The sequence below is a fragment of the Parus major genome, chromosome 4 (assembly GCF_001522545.3).
Source record: "Parus major isolate Abel chromosome 4, Parus_major1.1, whole genome shotgun sequence".
In the NCBI taxonomy this organism is placed as follows: Eukaryota; Metazoa; Chordata; class Aves; order Passeriformes; family Paridae; genus Parus; species Parus major.
Genome location: NC_031771.1, coordinates 4,733,036 through 4,751,665, shown reverse-complemented (window position 1 = coordinate 4,751,665; position 18,630 = coordinate 4,733,036). Strand labels below are relative to the sequence as shown.

The window sequence follows — 18,630 nt, the reverse complement described above, 5'->3', positions numbered from 1 at the left end:
CCTGTTGCTGCCATCACTGTCAAGAAAAATTTTGAGATCTGCTTTTTAGCTCACCTTCCTGTCATTCAACAATTTCAGTTTCAGGGACAAGAAGCGGTTTTGGGGGGAACTGGAATGCGAGAACAGAACCCAAATGTTCCTGAGTTTAATGGAAAGTTCACCAAAATCAGTCTACTGAACTGTTTTTCAGTCATCCCTGAGTTTCCAGATGATGGATAAATAATTCAGTCAAACATAAACATAATAAATTTTGAAATCTGCTGAACAAAGGAGCCTTTTTTTTTTTCCTGATCGCGGCCTGAGGTTCGTTTTGGGTTAGTGGAAATTCATTGTGATTAAAGCACTGCACATCACCAGAGCAACATCCTGTTCCCAGGTCAGCCCATGAGGATTGTTCCTTGCTATCCATTTGCAAAGTTCCTGAATATTCATGGGCCTTATTCTCTTCAGATTAGGCTGAACTCTTGCACTAACTCTGGAGACCAGGCTGTGAATATGCAGTACTCAGATTTCTCATCTGCAAAATGGTTTTCTTTACATCACAGAGGCATGAGAAGCATGAATTAAAATACTTCCAGGGAAGGGAGGGCTTTTGAAGAAAGGGGTGTACAGGGGCTGTGCAAATGCACCTGGTGTGTGCAGGGGTTCTCATCCCTTTAGCCCCCAGTGGAAGTTTCCCGGCATGTGACACAGCCATAATTGTATGTTAGGACTTAACTTTTGAGTTAAGCTGCTTCTATTTCAGAATATTATAGGAAGGTAAAGAAGGAGACTGTTGGTGTTTTAAGTTCAGTGCTTTTCCATTTATCTCTCAAGTACCTTGCAGAGCTCCTAACTGAAAGCTTGAAGTTCTGTACTAATTCATTGAAATATTTATTTTACAGCCTTTCATTCCTTCTTTTTGCAATGAGCAACTGGGATTGCATATTTTGCTTTTCATAAACCTTTATTCACAATGGCAACCCACATATAATCTCTCCAGCTGGGAACTGCTTGTTGCAATCCTCTTGTACACACCAGAAATGCAAGAGGATGAATGAAGGCAATGACAATGTTAAACTGTGTGCCATGGGTTGTCTGGGTATGAAATTTCAGGATATCTGCTAAAACCCAAAATGGCTGAGTAACTCCATCTACCTCTCCTTTCCTCATAATTATTTCCATGGAACCATCAGGAGACAGAGTGTCATAATACCCATTCATACTTGCAAACCCCAAACAAGGAGAGAGCTGAGCCAGGACTAAGTCAAACAGACAGAGAAAGAGACAAGTACAGCTGGCTGGGAATAAACAGCCAGCTTTTTGCTTCCTCTCTTGGAAACTTTCTTGACTTTTGTTCTATCTCAGTTTATCCTCTCAGAGATGGAGTGGCCTGCTTTGGCATTTGTGTAGCAGTTCAAAGCATCCTCAGATTCGGGTGTCATCAAAGACTCAAATGTCCAAGAGCAAAAGCAGAACTGATGTTCAGAGCTGACAACCCATTGCTTTATAGATGAGCACAGGCGGAAAGAAAGAATCCTGATTGTATAATCACTTCTCCATCTACAAAGCCAGTACCAACAGGGGTGAGAATGATGAGCTTTCCTCACTGCTCTCCTAATGTTTGAAGCACCCTGCAGCGTAATGAAAGAGAGCTTGGGGAAATATACACAACAAATTGAATCAAACTGGAAATGCTGTTTGCCTCCAGAACAGACTTGGGGAATTAATGTTAGAAACCTACATTTATTTTATCTGTCTCCATGCCATGGTAACTTGCTGTGTATTTTTAAGTACAATAAAAAGTTCAGTTTATTCTTCTCTGAAGTTATTCTAATGGAGTCATCCATCCTCTTTTAAGAAAATTGCAACAGAACATCACAAAAACATTTACTGGGGAGGCTGAAGAATGGTAAACAGAAAGAGACTTAGGATTTAATAGTAATATTTGTCATATTTGTCATAGATCGGTAGGTACATTCAGTTATTTCTACTGACTCCTTTAATCCTAAACCTATGTTCCAGACAGAGTTCTCAAAGATATTTTCACTAAAATGAATTATTTTTTCAAAATTCATTCAGTTATGCTTAAAACTTCATGTGGGAAAAACTATTACAGAAAGGTAAAACAAAACCAAATTTTATCTAATGTTTTAAAGAAAAATGTGTCTCTGATCATAATTGATTATTCTAAAATTAAATCATATACAGCAGAAACAGCAGGCGTATTCACAAGGTAAATGCTACCAGAAAGAGAAAATCTAAGTATCAGTGGTAACTTTAAGTCATTTAGCATTAACTCATAGAAATTAGTTTTGTAATTTTATCTTTTATGTTTCTTATCTTTCATCTCTCTCCTACCTGAGGGAACTGAGCATTCTTACAGAAAGGATTTCCAAAGGTTTCCATACCTCACAAATCCTTCAGCAGCAGCTCCATATCAATTCAATTACTCTACAGTGTAAATAAAGCAGCATTTCAAGGAAAGGTGAGAGTTTGCTTTTGCAAATTTCCTCTGTACATCTGCCCAGAATAAACCCAGAGCTCTTTTACTTTTAGCATACAGGCTTGGAAATAAAAAAGCTTGATAGTCAAAAGGTCACAAATAGGAGTGTTTTTCTAGGATCAGACCTGTGTGGATAGGCACTCACATGTACATAACTCTTCCAAATTTGAAAAAGCTCCCAAATGTGTAAAATTAGTAACCTTTTTTTTTTGTCTGGTGGCCTTGAATGAACTGGGTTTGCCCATAGACAGGGACCAAAGATAGAAATTAACCATACTGGGAGGTTTTATATTTTTTGTGTAAGAAAACTTATCTTTCCACTACATTTACCCACCTCAAACAATGAGATCACCACAAATGCATCTGCCTTACTTTGGGAGTTAATCAGACACTATTTATATGCAGAGCTTTGAATTTTTACTGCCTAGTAACACGGGAGAAGACTAAGGAGATAAAAAAAGGAGAAAGTAGTTCATAGCTCTCTGATAGTTGGTGCCTTTTCCCCATCCTGGAAAGTTTTACAAACAACTGTTGCTTATTACCTTATGGGTTTGAGACCTCATCTTGAAATCAGTGATTTGAAATTTGGCTTGAAGACACTTCCCAAATCCGGTTCTTAAGCTTTAATGGTGCAAGACTAATGGAAGGGCAGGATATGCATAGATTATTGTAAATAAATAGTATGATGTGCCAGGAAAAATGAGGAAGTAATGAAAGATAAGTGTTCTACCAGGATTCAGCAAGTTCCATCCAGCACAGTGAAGTTCTCTCATTACAAACTCAAGCAAAGCTGCAAGGATCAAAGCTGTGAGCTTTTCTTTTGTACTGAAAATGTTTTGAGAAGGTACTTTTCAGGAATTTATCATAATGAAGAAGAACTACGTTTCCCTACTTGCATTCTCTCATTGTAGTTTTAATAAATTAAGGTTAATTATTCCAATTAGTTATTTTTCTTAGGAATTTTTTTTCCATTTAGGGGGAAAGAGATGACTGCTCTGAGGAGGATTTTGTGCAGGCATTCAAGCTGTGCTGCTGGAAAGGGCTAGGAACAAGTGAAACAGATCTCGAATGTCAACGCATTCTCTTTGTTTCATTGCAGTCAGGCTTGGGTAAACCTGAGCAAACTGAAGTGTGTGCATACACACATCCTTCTGCTTATGGCATGTAAAACTCCAGGAGAGCTGAAATATTGTGACAGAGAATAAATACAGAATGGTATAAACAGATTTCATTGCACTTGGTAGTCCTCAGCTAAAGCTTTTGTGTATCCACATAGTGCCAACCCCAATACAGACAGCATTTAATAAAACTGAATGTAAAGTCCAAACCTAGGATCCAATTACATTTTAATGTATAAACAAAGTCTGGATGCAAATATTTCATTGCTAATCTGGGCACAAAAAGCTCAAGATATGACCCCCTTGCTCAGTTTTCTGCAGATCAAAGAATGCCCTGAACTTTGTCATTATTATTTTAAAATGCTCTTAATTAAACTCAGAACAAGCTGTAGCTGAGAGGCCATAATTTAAGTGCTTTAGACCACGGAGATGCAGCTCTGAGGAAAAGTGTGTTTTTGTGTTGCTAGGGGAACCCTTAATGTGCTGTGGCACCAGGAACGTTTGGAAAAACAAGAAATGAAGCAGAAGTAAGTATTTGGTAATGAAAAACATGAGAAGATTAAATCAAGGCCTAGAACTCCAAAAGAGGGAGAGACACAGCATTTTAAAGAGTATTTTAGAAGAGTGCTATAATGCCTGTTTAAAATACTTATTTAGAAAAGTTGTATTTATTTATTCCAGGGGGAAAGTTTAGACCTGAACTATTGCCAGAGATTGCTTATGTAAAAGGACTAATGGTGCTCTGAAGGATCTCAGATGTCTGATGATCATTCAGTGGAGAGGTGTGGACTGGGATGTTCCACAACATTTTCTCAGAAATCCAGAAAATGTCTTCTGAGAAAACATATTTCTCAGAAATCTAGAAAGATTTTTAAACTTCAGAATTTGTTATAAATCAGATCTCAAGAAATCTGTCAATCTTATATGCATGGTTGTGCCATTTTGTACAGTAATCTTCTCTCAAGGCAATACAAAAATAGTTTTGAATTTAAGCCTAAACAAAGATTTTCTCCATTTGATATGGATTGAAATCACTGCTCTAGATCAGAACCAATAGTTATGGGTTCAGGGGCTCAGGGAGCAATGCCCTTTTATACCCAGGGAGTAGATAATCCTTAAAAGATGGAGAAATTAATGTCAGGGAAAGAAATTTTTGTCTAGCTTGTGTAGAGCTGTGTGAATAATTGAATTTTTGGCCAACTGATTACACCGTGTCACTTAGTGACACTGAAGTATTAAGTGAATGTAGCTAAACCTAATCTCAAGCATGGTTTGGTATTCAAAATTATGCTAAATTTTGAAACAAAACATTTTGACCAGTCCCAGAGAAATCTACTTGCTTGGATGAAAATTATTTGAATAAACAGCCTGAGGTTACTTCATCCTTTCATTGCCCTGACATTATTTTGCTGCATATATTTGAAAATATTTCCAGAGTAGCAGGAAAGCAATCCTGGTTCAGAAGCATTTTATGCCCAAATGATTGACAAAATATATGTTTAATCATACAGGAACTGAGCACTGCTTGATAGAAATCTTCCTGTCTCTCACAGCATCCACAGAGCAATGCTAATTTATACCAGATGCACATCTGGCCTGGCCTGTGTAAAGAGGCTGTTGAGGTGGAAATTTAATATTTAAACTAGTACAAACCTACAGAGTTCTGCAATAAAATTAAATTTGGGTAAAGGATTAGTTGCTACTTTCATTAGCTACTAAAGAAGGCTCATTTTTACAGCAGACAGAAATCGCAAGTAATTGGAATCGATATTTTTGCTGCTAATGCAGTGTCCATGTCATTACACCCTAAAGGTATTTAGCTCCAAAGTGAGTGACATGGCTAAACATGGTGACAAAGTGACCCAGCACCCCAGGTTTCCTCCCTGCTTTTCTACAAAAGCTGCACACAGCCACATACATGAACTCTTTATAGAGAGATGAACTTTGATATATCACAATGCCCTTAAGAAGTCATAAAACCTGAAAATCAGGGAAGGTGAAAATAGAAATATTTACCACACCAAGCTTTTTATGAGTCAAGAGTTGCTGAAGATACTTTTGGGACCTTGAGCTTGAGCAAGTTCTTAAAGAGAAATTGTTTTTGCATCAGTCCCTTCTCCTCTCAAACTCCCCCAGTTCTGCTGCTTTTTCTTCCTAATTCTGCTTCCTTCCCTCTTTTTATCAGGATATAAAGGGGAAAGGATAAGATGGGGCTCAAATTATGATTTTTCTTCTGTATTTGTTTCTGTTTTTAAAAACTGGGGCTAGTCCTGAGGGCAGGTGATGTACCCTCAGGGGCTGAAGAGGATGTAGAAGAGCAGCATGGTTGTCTCCCTATTTTCCTGCCTTTCCTAAACAAACTTTATCCTCCCTGCCCTTAATGGGGTTTGTCTGACTTTGCTATCATGGGTCTGAGTGATCACAAGTTTTAACACATGACCTAAAAAAGATAAACAGAATAATAGAATATTAAGCTGCCATGTGTTTTTTTCTTAGCTTCCACCTGACATTCCAGAGATTTAATTAAATTTCTCCAGTTTTGGCCCTGCTGGGAAGTATGATGGAACAGAGAGGGATCACTGGAGTTTGTGCAGTCCTTGCCTGACCTGAGGCACAGAAATATGAGGATGTGCTGGAAAGTCCTGTAGGGAGCCAGAGGATACAATGAACAGTGTAGTGCATCTTCACCCCCACAGCACTCAACACCTACAGTATTCTCCTCACATTATTTTCCTTGGATTAGTCTGACCTTTTTTCCAATGTGATGCCTGTTTGGGTAATGGGGGCATTTAGATAACAGCTCTAATCAGCCTTACAGCTCCTGCTTTTCTCTGTAATGGTCTCTGAATGGCACTGCTTCCATATCCACCTTCAATGTACCCTGAAAAAAATACATTGTGGAAGGATAGTGGTGGGAGAAACAAAGGGCATTCGCCACCAACAGGAAAGGAATCATTCTGTAGATATTTATTTGTTAATCCATCCCGGTCTCTGTGTGCTGTGTTATTGCCTGCCCAAGGGGTGAACTCTTGTAGAATTACCAACAGACTTGCTGAAGCTCAGGGATGAGGTAATGGTGCGCTGGGAGCGTGACCAGCACGAGTCTGAGTGCTGCAGGACACTGCACATGCTGCACAACAAATTGTTTATGCACTTTCAGCAACAACAGCAGCTGGAATTTTTACAGGGATGACAAAATGCTGGAATATGAGCGGTTTGATGCTTTTTCTTAAGAAAGGACTTGAGTCAAAGACATCAAAGCACAGACAAGGGCTTCATTCTGTATTAATACCCCTTTGTTACTAGGTTTGAAATACCAGCTGTTTCTATTCTTTTTGGTTTAATCATTTTTCTTTACATTTTAGGCCATCAACTAACTAATTAGCTCTAGATTTGATAAGGGATCTTCTAGCACATATCCCTATCAGTTTGTCCCTCATGACCAACTATCAGGGAACATTCAGCACAACCTGACTTCACAATTACAGAAACCTATTTGGGAAATTAAAAAGCAGTCTATGCCCTTATTTCATTAAGATGTATTATTTTCATGGAAGACTGTAAGAATTATTGAAATGTTCATGGAAAAATTTCTTTCCCTTCGGATATTTTGAGCAGTTAATATTCTGTTGGGAATATCTATTGAGGGTGATCAGCATTCAAGTTCCTTTTTAAACAAATCCAAAATAGTTCATCATAATACTAAAAACTCTATCACCCAAACTTCATAAAAACCTCTGTCAAAAAATTATGGAATGATCCTGATTATGGAAGATTTCTGCCAAACAAAATAGAATAGAATACAAAACAGCTACAAAAATTATAAAGCAGGACTGACCTTGTGGACCATTTGGTTAATTTTTCATGGTGTTTTCCCATATTTTCATGCCTCATTAGTCCCCATGACTATGGCTTTAAATCTGTGCCCAAGGCCATAAGAGTGAGTATGAAATAATGAATCTAGGTCATGTCAGTGGACAGGACCAGACAGATAATCTATGTGAAATGCACCCAATTTAGTAGAATTTTCAGCACCTTCTATTATTGAAAGCTATGAAAAAAAGCACTAAATTACAATTAAGTTCCATTCTGGCAGATTAAATATGCAAACTGGACGCTCAGTACTCACACTCTCAGCAGATGGCTAAAGCATTGCCAGACAAGCCACCGTTTTCTGGATAATATCCTTTTTTATTTGGTATTTCCAGATCCTCTGAAAGAACTGTCTTTGCTATTCCATACATATATGCCCTGTGGAAGATTTCCCCCTAAATAATTAAGAAAGAAAATGGTTTCCTCTGAAAAAAACAAGCATTCACTATAGGTACTGAGAAAATGGCCCTCCAATTATCTGAATATAGTTCCAAGAACCAGCACAGAACTGTGGATAGTGGATCTCATGCATTATCTAATAGCTTGGTTCATTCACTTATTTCAAAGCATATATTCCTTAGAGAAGACAATATTTTGTCCTAGCTTATTATAATATTACCATAAATCACAAGTGATTACTTGAAAGAAAAAAGCCACAAACACAAATGTGGCATAAGCAGTATTTTGCTATATATTCTATATTTATATAGCAGCTATACTATAAACACAAAGTATGCAATTCCACAATCCTCAAAAGAATAGGCAAGTGATCTGGTTTTAATTTTAGATTTTCTACGTTTATATCTGGGAACTGTACACTTCCAGGAATTACGGGTTAAGTTGGAGGAGAAACAGGAGCAACTTTGCTTTGCCAGTTTAAAATAGAGTTCACTGATTTCAGGAATAGTTTCTTTTCCACATGCTGAGACTTCTCCTGAGGGAATAAATCACTGATACAGTAAGGACGACAGGAGCAAGATGTATTCCTACAGTGCAAAGTCAGAACAGTAATGACTAGATATAAAAATTTGTAATTTAATGCTTTGAAAGGATAAACATTTTGAAAGCATGTTTTCAAAATACATCTGCAAAATAACTTGCCCTTTTCTTTTATTCATTGTTCCATGAGACTTATGGCATTATGTTTTATGGTTGCTCAACTCCAGGCACAAACATTTTCCTGCTGAAACACTAGCAATATTTTTTTTTTATTTTTTTTTATTTTTTTGGCAAAAACCATAAGCCAAAGCCAGTGGGGAATGGATCTCCAGCACAGATCCACTGAAACAGTGGACTGCATCCCTGCAAGTGACAGCAGCAGTGAAATATTATAAGCATCCTTCCTCCTGATACTGCATTGCTCCAAATGAATTGAGATTGTACATGAGGTACATGATACTCATGGTCAAAGCTCAGAATCATTATTGTATACTTTTCAAAACCTGTGTATAACTTATCAGCTGCTCAGGTCATGGCTTCTGCACCTAAATTATACTCTATACTTCTTCTGGCACAATTAATACCAGTGGTCATGGCAGTTCCAGTGGAACAGAAAAGCTATGGAACAGCAACTCTGGCAGAAACAGACACAGCAATAAGGTCACGATGTATGGAGGGAGCAGCCAGCATTGCTTTCTGCACAATAAAAAACAGAAAGAGTTTCCATAGGAAATGGAAAAACACCCAAAGAAATATCTGTTAGCAGAGAGCAAAGAAGGCCAGCCAGGGCCTCTAGGATCCCTATTTATAAGAGCTTTCCCTTGAGTTCTCATTTGTGTAGGTGGCTATTTTTATTAGGAGCAACAGACAAAAGTCTAGTCACATCACACGAGGAGATTTGTATACATAAAAAGTATCTTCTGCACTTCCTTTTCTTTTTCCCAGAAAGTTTGGAGTTTTGAACCATGTAAGATGGATGAATGAGGACGTGGTCTTGTCTTTGGAGTTTACACTGCACAGATTAAACTGAGGATATTTTCCAAAAGCATGTGTTATGTATTTAACAAGAGAAGTTCACTGTGGGGTGATAGAGATCAACATTTTTTTTCCTGGAAGAAGCTTTGTTTAGTTTCCATTAAGTAATGAGCTGCTAAAGGATTTGCTGCTACAAGAATCTGAAAAAAAGACACCTTAAACACACTACAGCAAAGTATTGTCCTGTGGGACAATTCCATAGTACAAATTGGGGCCAGTAGGCATTCCATCACCGAAATATCAACTAGAAATAGCTAAACACTGAAAATTTGTTCCAGAAACATTCTTGAGAAAATTGTTTTCCTGAAATACATAATCATGCTTATTTTTTTACATTCCAGTGTTTTTACTGGTTTGGTAGTCTTGACAGGAGGCATGAATCACAAACTTACAAGCAGACAGCAGTTTGCATTCTTTTTTGTGGAAAAATTGTCCCCTAATGATTTTTGCAAGATAGACCAAGGGAATATGCAACGGGAAGATTGCTTATTTGAGTTTCATTTACATAAATATGAGAAAATTGGATACTTCCATGGTTAGAGCTATAAGGAAAGTTGTGTCAAAAAATATTCTTTATTCTTTGCTTAGCAATTTAGTAATTTATTCTATAGAAACAATTATTTTGGCTGTAATACTCTATGAAGTGTGCATGACCGAGAACAGAGGGACAGTGGAGTCAGCTGAATTTCATACTGAGGAATTGTTGGTCAATACACCACCCAGCCTTTATAGTTCAGAAAGTTCCTCTTAGTTGTAAAAAGATAACCAATGTCAACCCATATGAAATTTTTCTGAGTGCTCAATATTCACAATTCAGTATCTGAGTTGTTTGCTCAACTTAGTTCCTTGATATTGTTTCCCTTTCCTGACCGGATAGCCTTCCGGACTAAATTTGTTTCAAATATACTCCATCTCATCATTAAATTAACCTCAATTTCAAGTCCAACAGTCACTTTCTGCAAACATATTGTCACAACATGCAAACAAAAATGAGTGCAAGCATTTGCTGGGAAAAGGGTGAATATTTTCCTGTAATGTTGTTGCATTGCTCCAATCATCCGGTCTCCCGTAAGACATACCAGCAGTAAAAAAGTGATAAACAATTGGCCAACACTTATCCACTTATTTAGAAACAGTTTCTTGGTGAAGATTTGTGATTTAGGCTCTGCATGTGTCCTCAGCTGTAAGGCAGGATATGTATTTTATCCAGCCACACAAGAAGATGTCATCTTTAGTTCCTACTTGTGGAAGTAAATTGGGCGTGTTGCCAAGCCACAGCTCCTTGCACACACACACTGTCCTCTGAAAGAGCTCCCAGCACTGGGTTTGGGCTTACAGGAATCTTGTAGGGTCATAACAGCAAGCAAGAACCAACCCCAAACACCAAAACTCCACATGTGCTTACCCAGAGCTCTGTTTGCTCCAGCCTCACTGGAAGCCCTCAGATTTCAGCTCAAACAAACTGCAGTGAGCTATAGGCTGACAGAAATAAATCTGGCTGGCTTCAGGTTTGCATTTCACCACAACAGCTTGGCCCTTGAGGCACTCATAGGGAAGACATCAGGCATCAGGGCTCCATGCTGACAGCCTAGCCTTCCACACTGGAATAGTTTTCAAGCTGTTTGAAATAATAACTTTGAAAAAAAATTCAGATAAAAAGAGCTCTTCCTTGCCAGGGCGTCACAAGAATGATGGTAACAGACCCAGTTCACTTGTGCTGGAAGGGCAGAGCTCACCAGCTCAGCTTGTGACACCTGTGTAATGGCAACAGTGCTGCTAATTTACCCATTTGCACAAGGATTTTCCTGGGTGAGCACCAGGAAAACATCTACTGGGAAGATAATATATCAAATTATACACAAATTCAGTTTAGGTCACCCAATATCACTCCAAAATCTCTCTGCAGGACAGAAACACAAGTATTACTTGTAAAAGGGCCATGAGTATTTGTACAAAGTCTGGGACTCCTTCACCTCTTGGCTGTTCTAAGTGCTTGCCAACTTGTAGGATTAAACCTGATATTCGTAGAGGAGACAACCCAGAGCTGAGATATCTGTTTCTGCTTTGAACTGAGGTATACAACTCCATCCTCCAGAGACAGTTTCAACATCTGTCAAAAAAGGTCTGAAAGTACTATTTTTCCCTAAAGGGAGAATTACAAAGTGAATTAGTTAACACTTAGGAAGGGTTTAGGGTTTCAGGAAACTATGTACCATGAAAATGCAGGGTGCCGTGATCCCTTTATAATGGAATATTTTATCACCCAAAACTGGCAATTTCCTTACAAGTCAAATTTTTTCCACTGTTATTCCATGATAGCCTTAAAAACAGACACTATAGGTTTTTTTCCCTGCATTTCTTACTTCAGCCAGACAATTCTCCACTCCTTCTGTTTCAAAAAGAATTGAGTACAGCAATGGTTCTGCTTCCCCCCTACAGAACAGTTGGAGTTTTGCACTTCACACTTGGGCTCCTGCTGTATAGGAAATACTAACGGCGACAGCACTGAAAGGAAACAGCCCTTCCGAGTTGTGAACTCCTAGGTGAGCTGCCTTTGTTTTCTGGAGACAAAGCATGGTATGAATGTTCTAAATTAAGAATCAAAGCATTCCATATCTCTGAGTACATGTATAAATTAAAAGTAGGAGTTTATAAAATACTTCAAGGCCTTGAACAACAGGAGGATATCACAGCCCATTCCACAGTTGTGGACTGGTCCATTACCATTTTATGTGCAGTTGGGCGTAGATCTGATAAACGCCCGACATAACTGCACTTCTTCTTAAAAAAAAAGCACTTTACACATTAAAAAAAAAAAGATGTAAGTAGCAGAAGGCAAACCAAAACACCAAGTGCAAACACTCATAAATTTTCAGAACTTTGAAATCTTAAAAATCTTGCAGATCCAGATCTTGCATTCTGGATCCAAGCATTCGCATCCTGACCTTGAATTTACTGGATGGCTGGAGATTTCAGAGTAGATGAAATCCAGTCAGCAAATGCTCCAAGTTTCTAAAACTCAAATACTTACCTGAATTTGAAGTATATCATGAGTTTGTCTTCATACGGCAAAGACAATTTAAGTTGCATTTGGTACCCATCCATTAAATTATGCAGACTTTTAAAATGCACAAGCTTATAGTAAGAGCATTCAGAACAAAATAACTTTCTTGGTATTTTAATTCTATATGTTGAAGAAGAAACAAAACAATATAAAATATGTTATTTTAAATATGTGCTTTCAAAGGTTCCCCTGTTTACTCCATGTTAAGGAATTTTTTTCAAAACTGTATTATTGAGAAATAAAGCAGAAAGAAAAACTATGAATCTTAGATATTTAGCATTCATTAGTGTTATGCCTGTAATACTGTCTCATACCACAGCAAGTTAGGGAAAAAGGAATGACCAGTGTGAGTGCACAGCTTATCAAATGGGATGTATCAAATGGATGTTCCACTGGGGTCTGTCCCAGTGTTATTCAGTGCCTTCACTCCTTACCCAAGGGTCACATCACAGAAGAGGCTCATTTGACTTAGAGACAAATGAAGTCTGGTCCATTGCCAGTACTCTGGAGGTCAAGAATAGGATTCCACATAGTTGTGACAAACTGGAGATACAAACGGAAAACTTTTAATCTTTTTTGACTTCTACAAGCGTAAGCACCGTGCTCAGGAATAATAACCTGCTCAGACAGAAAATGTGGAATAGCTGAGGAGGGGGAAATTCAGATAGAAAGGACAGAAATGACATCTGAGACCAGACAGGATGGGAGTTAACAACGTCACGCTGCTGCCAACACAGTGTCATTCTGGAATGTGGATAGCAGACAAGCTTGCAGAGGAACCCTTTTGCTAGAGCAGCACTGATAAGGCTTTAGCTGGATTGCTGTGGCTGTGTCAGGGACCACACTTCAAGAAGTCTATGGACTGGTCAGAGACAGTCCCAAACACAGCAATAAAAATGATGAAGTGATCTATAAATTATGAATTAGGGTAAAATATTGGAACAGTGGGATATTTAGCCAAACAGACTGAGGAAAGCCTTGATAACAGCCTCTCGGACATGTAGAAGGCTATTTTATGTGTCTGCAGAAGTTACAAGATAAAATTCAAGAAAGATTCAGGTTACATTATCAGACATATTTTGTAATGAAAGGGCCATGAACAGCAGGAAAATTTGAGGTTTTGTGCATCCTTAATGAAGATTTCAAGGCAGGCTGACAAATGCCTGCCAGGAACCCTCCAAAGGCTGTGGCTTTTGCCTTGTATCAGGTGATTTCTTATTCCTTCCAGCCCTACCATCCCATGGTTCTGCTTGCTCTATATTCTGCTTAATTCAGAGCACTAAAAGTTCTAACACACACTACATTGTGAAATACATTTGATTTCAATGAGCCCAGAATATGTTTCTGTTTATCCACCTTCTACTTTTGCTTCCCGCTGAAGGCAAAAGACAAATTATTATTGTTCTCATTCACCCTATTGTTTCAGTGAAATGTCAGTTCCTCAGTGATGATCTAGAAACTGAAAGGCTCAAGCCTGTGGGATGTGAACATTGTGGTCCCAACTCAGATATAAAATGAAGGTTAAGAAGAAGCAAACACATACTTGCTGTTTCAGGAAGTGTGTCAGTGTCTGGCAGCTTGTTCAGAAGGCTCGTTACCTTGTATGGAGAGACCGAGCTGCACATGCTTCATTCAGGCAGAAACACAACAGAAAATTAAATCATTAAATCTTGAACACTGCCATAAATATCTCCAAAACATTGTTTGTTGTTTAATTTACAATTTTAGATGACTGGTACAGCTCAGACTGAAAGGACAGAAACGATGCAAATAATCACAGGAACTAAGAAATGCCAACAACGGTATCAATCTTTCTATGGAGATTTTCTGGAAGCTTCATAGAAAAGTTGGATTGTAGGGAAATATGTACTAATTTATTTATTTTTTTAACTAGGCTGACTTTTATATCAAATGTCCATCCACAGCTCATTTGGAGCTATTATAGGATTAGGTGAAAAGCATAAACTGTAATTACAAGATAAACCATGCCAAGCCAACATGGGCATTGTTCAGGAAGTCATGCCAAATGACATCCCAACCACACAATGTGGAGAGAGGATGTGCCAACAATTTTAATTTGTGAGAAATTGTTTCAGTATTTTGTTTCACTTTGATAGTAGTATGTTTTAAAAAAATGTCAGCCAGTTACACAGGGGCTGGCTGCAGTCCAGGGGTGAAACTGTGATGAAGAGGGCCATTAGTGAAAAATGCCAAGCTCTAAGTTCCATGTCATTAATATTTATGACACAGTGTGAAGAATCTTATTGAAATGCTACTCTGTGTGTGGGTTGGGGTGAAGGAAAAGAGGGATGCTAGTGAAGGAGAGTTACAGTATTCATGCTAAAGTGTGCAGGCATCTTGACAAGGAACAAAGCCCTTGACAGACACTGGGTAGCAATAATTAGTCTAATGTTTGGATAGTTACACTTTATCTGACCTCTGATTTTAATGGCATAAAATTCTAAAAATGACTGTTCTGTCAAGCTGCCAAGTAAAATGCATTTGGATGGGTATTTGGAAACCAAATATAATTTTTAACCATCATCTATTATTTTGGGCAAATTGCCTGAAGTGGACTGAACCTCAAATATTTATTTCATGCCACCCTGCTCATCCTGAAATTCTGTTATGATTTCAGGCAGACAATATGCTTTGTTCAATATGCTGCTATAACTCTTACCAGTGCCTGCTGAAGTCCTGCAGCAACTGAATTCCTCCCTTTGCAGAAAGTGGGAAAGAAACTCTGCTGCCAGGGAGTGATGCCCTAGACCCTTCCTGGATCACAGGAGGTGGTGAGGCACTTTCACATCCAGAACTTCCATAAACAATGGGCTTTGTGCACTTACTAGACTGACATTCAGAATTTGGGTTTCTCCACAGTGAAACTCAGTACTGTTTGTGTGACTGGGGTGACAATGCTCTGTGTTTTGTCACATGGCTGCAGCGAGTCCCTCTCATGTTTTCATAAAGTTCACATTAGATTTGCATGAACTATGTAGCGAGTCGTCATCTCTCTGCTTTTAATGCAAATTGTCTCCTTCTCTTGACATAAATAGTCTGTTTTATGTCCTAACTTAATTCCTGCAAACTGCTGTGTTTTTTCAACTTATGTTGTTATGTCAAGAAATAAATGAAGTGCACTATACACATGATATTTTTCATGCAAGTGTCTGGCATGTGTATTGCTTACATAAAAATGCAGCATTGTTTAAGAAAGAGAAGAATTTAGAGGGAGCTGGTATAGGTTATCCTTTTTTTTTTAAGCAGCAATTCCTTGATTTTTATTTTTTTTTTCAAATGACAGTATTTCATAGGATAAAAAGAAAAATCTGCAGTTGAAAACACAGAAAACCATCAAGTGAAATCAAAGTTACAATTTTATACAAAGGAACCCTGCTATTTGTAGCACTCAAATATAAAATTAAATACAATTGGAATTAACTGTTGAAAATTTATTTTACTATGTGCTAACAGAAACTTGGTCATGTGCTCTGTCACCCAGGAAATGTATCAGCTTTGAAGTCTCTATCTCCTGTTTCTATTCAGAGAAGGTCAAAGCTAAGGTTCAACAAGAATCCAGGAACTTTTAAGGCAAGGATGAATTAACTCCTGTGGCATGGTGTCCTAAATTATTGCTTTGTAACTATATCCATCTAGAGTATGCAGTAAGATGCAGAAGTTAAGAATAGGTGGTTGTACTTTATACTACACAATCAGCCCTGAAATAAGAAAGAGCTTGGTTTCTCATTGACTTTTAGCTGATAAACAATGACTGTGGAAAAATTCCTCCTAATGAATTTTATAAGAATTCCCATTAGTGGGATATCCCCTTTTGCACTCCTCTGGTGGCTCTTTAAATCTGACTTTCATACATTTGCCAGCCTCATCTCAGAGTCCATATAGATAAATTTAAAAATGCTTCTTGCCATTTCAAAAGAAACCTTGCTGGAAGATGAGGAGCCCCGTTTGATAATCCTGGGAGGGCCATGTTCGAGGGACAGCGAGGATCAGGGCTGACTGGAGGGCTCACCAAACGCTGCTACACTGCAGCAGTGTTAAGTTAAAGGTGGGGCTGCCCAGCATCTGGAACTGTTTAGCTTATAGTGAGAATTTTCTAGTGAGCACTGAGATTATCTTATCTCCTTTCCACCTCTGTGCAACGTAGAGACGTGTGTTTCAACACAGTTATTGTCAGTGGGATTGCTACATTCGCACAATTGCATCAACAGAGTTCCTCGGCATTTGATCCATGCACAGAGGGAAGGTCTTTGATATCAGTCCTAGCGAGGGTGACTGCAGGCTGATCCCAAAGATGTTGAACACTGATGATCAGGACATCTCCAAATCAAGAGCTGAGGAGAAGAGTTCAGCTAAGAAGGTCCCTGACTCCCAAGAGCCCCTCCAGCTGCCCCAGCCGCTAATGCAAGCTGAGGGTGCTCAGTATTTTGCATAACCCAGCTATAAATGCATCACACTTAACTGTATAATCTCAGGGATAAGGGAACATCTGTCATCCAATAGCAGCAAACACCATCTGCTTTTGCATCACCATATTCCTACTTACTTGAACAAATGGAGCTCAAGGGACACTGGGCACTGCTTAAGAAAATACAAAATGTATTTAGCCTTGTTACTTTGCCCTTTTGCACATTTGGAATAGCTGTAATGAAAGGCTTTGCTCACAAAAGCTTTCATTAGAGTAATTTGCTATTTGTGCTTTCTTTGCTTCAGAACTATATCATTTTTCTCTAACCAGCTCATGGAAACTGTCCAAACTAGTTATGAAATAACTCACCTCCCATTACTCCCAACCTTAGCCAGTAGCCTACATCCTTTTTCAAGATAACATCAGGAGTCTTTCTTGATCTTTTCAGCTCCTGCCCAGAAGAATGGCTGGTCCAGCCTTCTGCTTCTCTTTGCTGATACTAAAACAAAAGAAATGCAAAGGCAGCACAGTATCAGGCAAAAAAATCTTCTCTGGAAGACCAAAGTAGACCTCTGGAATTTTGCCAAAAGAAATTTACAGCTGAGTTGGTTTGAACACTTTGTACTATTCATAATTTATAGTGACTTCTTATTAATAATTTTAATGTCTGGGGGAAAATGAAATTATACTCTGTTGCATTGTGGATTCAAATTTTAAAGATGTTCAAATTATCTGACCAGATAATTGTTCCTCTTCTGGCTTTTGACTAGGACTGTTCCTTCTGTTACTTGATTAAACAGATAGCAGAGCATGTGTCCTGGTCTGAAGTAGGAAATGGTTCTCTAGGAAGCTTTGGAAAATCTATCACTTCTCTCACTACTCCAATGTACTCTAAAGGCAGTTAATGATAACAATTGATGCTGTGCTTTCCAAATTTAGCCCTTGAGGGATTGATGTGCTGAGTGTCCCCAGAAGAGTACTTGACTGGAAAATCAAACTTCGGGACTGGCGTAGAAAGGATGCTTGAGTAGGCCAAATGAACCAAATATAAACACACCTCCAAGAACTAAGAGGAAATTAGTGGAGAACAAGGGCGGCTCATAAATCTGGAGAGACAAAAATATGTTTATCTGGAATCTTGGAATTCAAATTCAATTTGTATCTAGTGCTTGGTTGAACTTTTCAGACAACATTTTACAATGTTTGTAATTTGCTATACAATTTGTACATTTTATTATAATTTATAGAAGCAGCCTCTCTGCTTCCCTAAATAGGTACAGAGGCAAGGCCAGTAGACAGGTTTTGTACATATTTGACCAATTACATCCATGTAAAAACCCCCTGAAAGAATAAAGCATTTTATTTGAAATGCCTCTAAGCTCACAGATGAAGCTTCAGCTTTAAAGAGATCAGCATTTATAAAGCCCCAAAGTCTTCCTCAGAGTTCCACACTCACATCTCTGTTCTCACCATAAAAAATGAAAAGTGATGTCTCAAGGCAATGTTTAATATTATTTGCGTATCACAACAGCACTTGAGAACCTGAAGAGCTGTTCCCACTGTATTTAGGAGCTGTGAGGTATCTGTAATACAGATGAGGCTACCTTACAGGTTTAGGTTATTAGTTCCTACCTGGGGGAAGGAGGAGAAATAAGCTCGGAGAGATGAAATGTAACAGCTCTGTTGAATT

The 18,630-nt window shown here is 38.4% G+C and overlaps 1 protein-coding gene and 1 long non-coding RNA gene across 6 annotated transcripts in view; one reads left to right on the top strand and one right to left on the bottom strand.

Annotated features, from left to right (window-relative positions):
- Nucleotides 1-18,630, top strand: part of PDE5A (phosphodiesterase 5A) — a 106,136-nt gene that overhangs the window by 20,019 nt on the left and 67,487 nt on the right. Inside the window, exon 1 of one of the 2 annotated variants that reach the window (XM_019006312.2) lies at nt 11,889-11,993. The exons of the other annotated variant lie outside the window; for it this stretch is intronic. The gene's annotated coding sequence lies outside the window, so the exon portion shown is untranslated. Of the gene's footprint in view, nt 1-11,888; nt 11,994-18,630 lie in introns of those variants that run through there. 2 annotated transcript variants of the gene reach the window in all.
- The window catches only part of LOC107203052, an 81,443-nt gene continuing 75,754 nt past the window's right edge, over nt 12,942-18,630 (bottom strand). For all 4 annotated transcript variants that reach the window (XR_004496977.1, XR_004496979.1, XR_004496976.1 and 1 more), the window contains 2 exons: nt 17,310-17,439; nt 12,942-14,140 (listed from right to left, as the gene is read on the bottom strand). This is a non-coding gene — a long non-coding RNA (uncharacterized LOC107203052). The remainder of the gene's footprint in view (nt 14,141-17,309; nt 17,440-18,630) is intronic.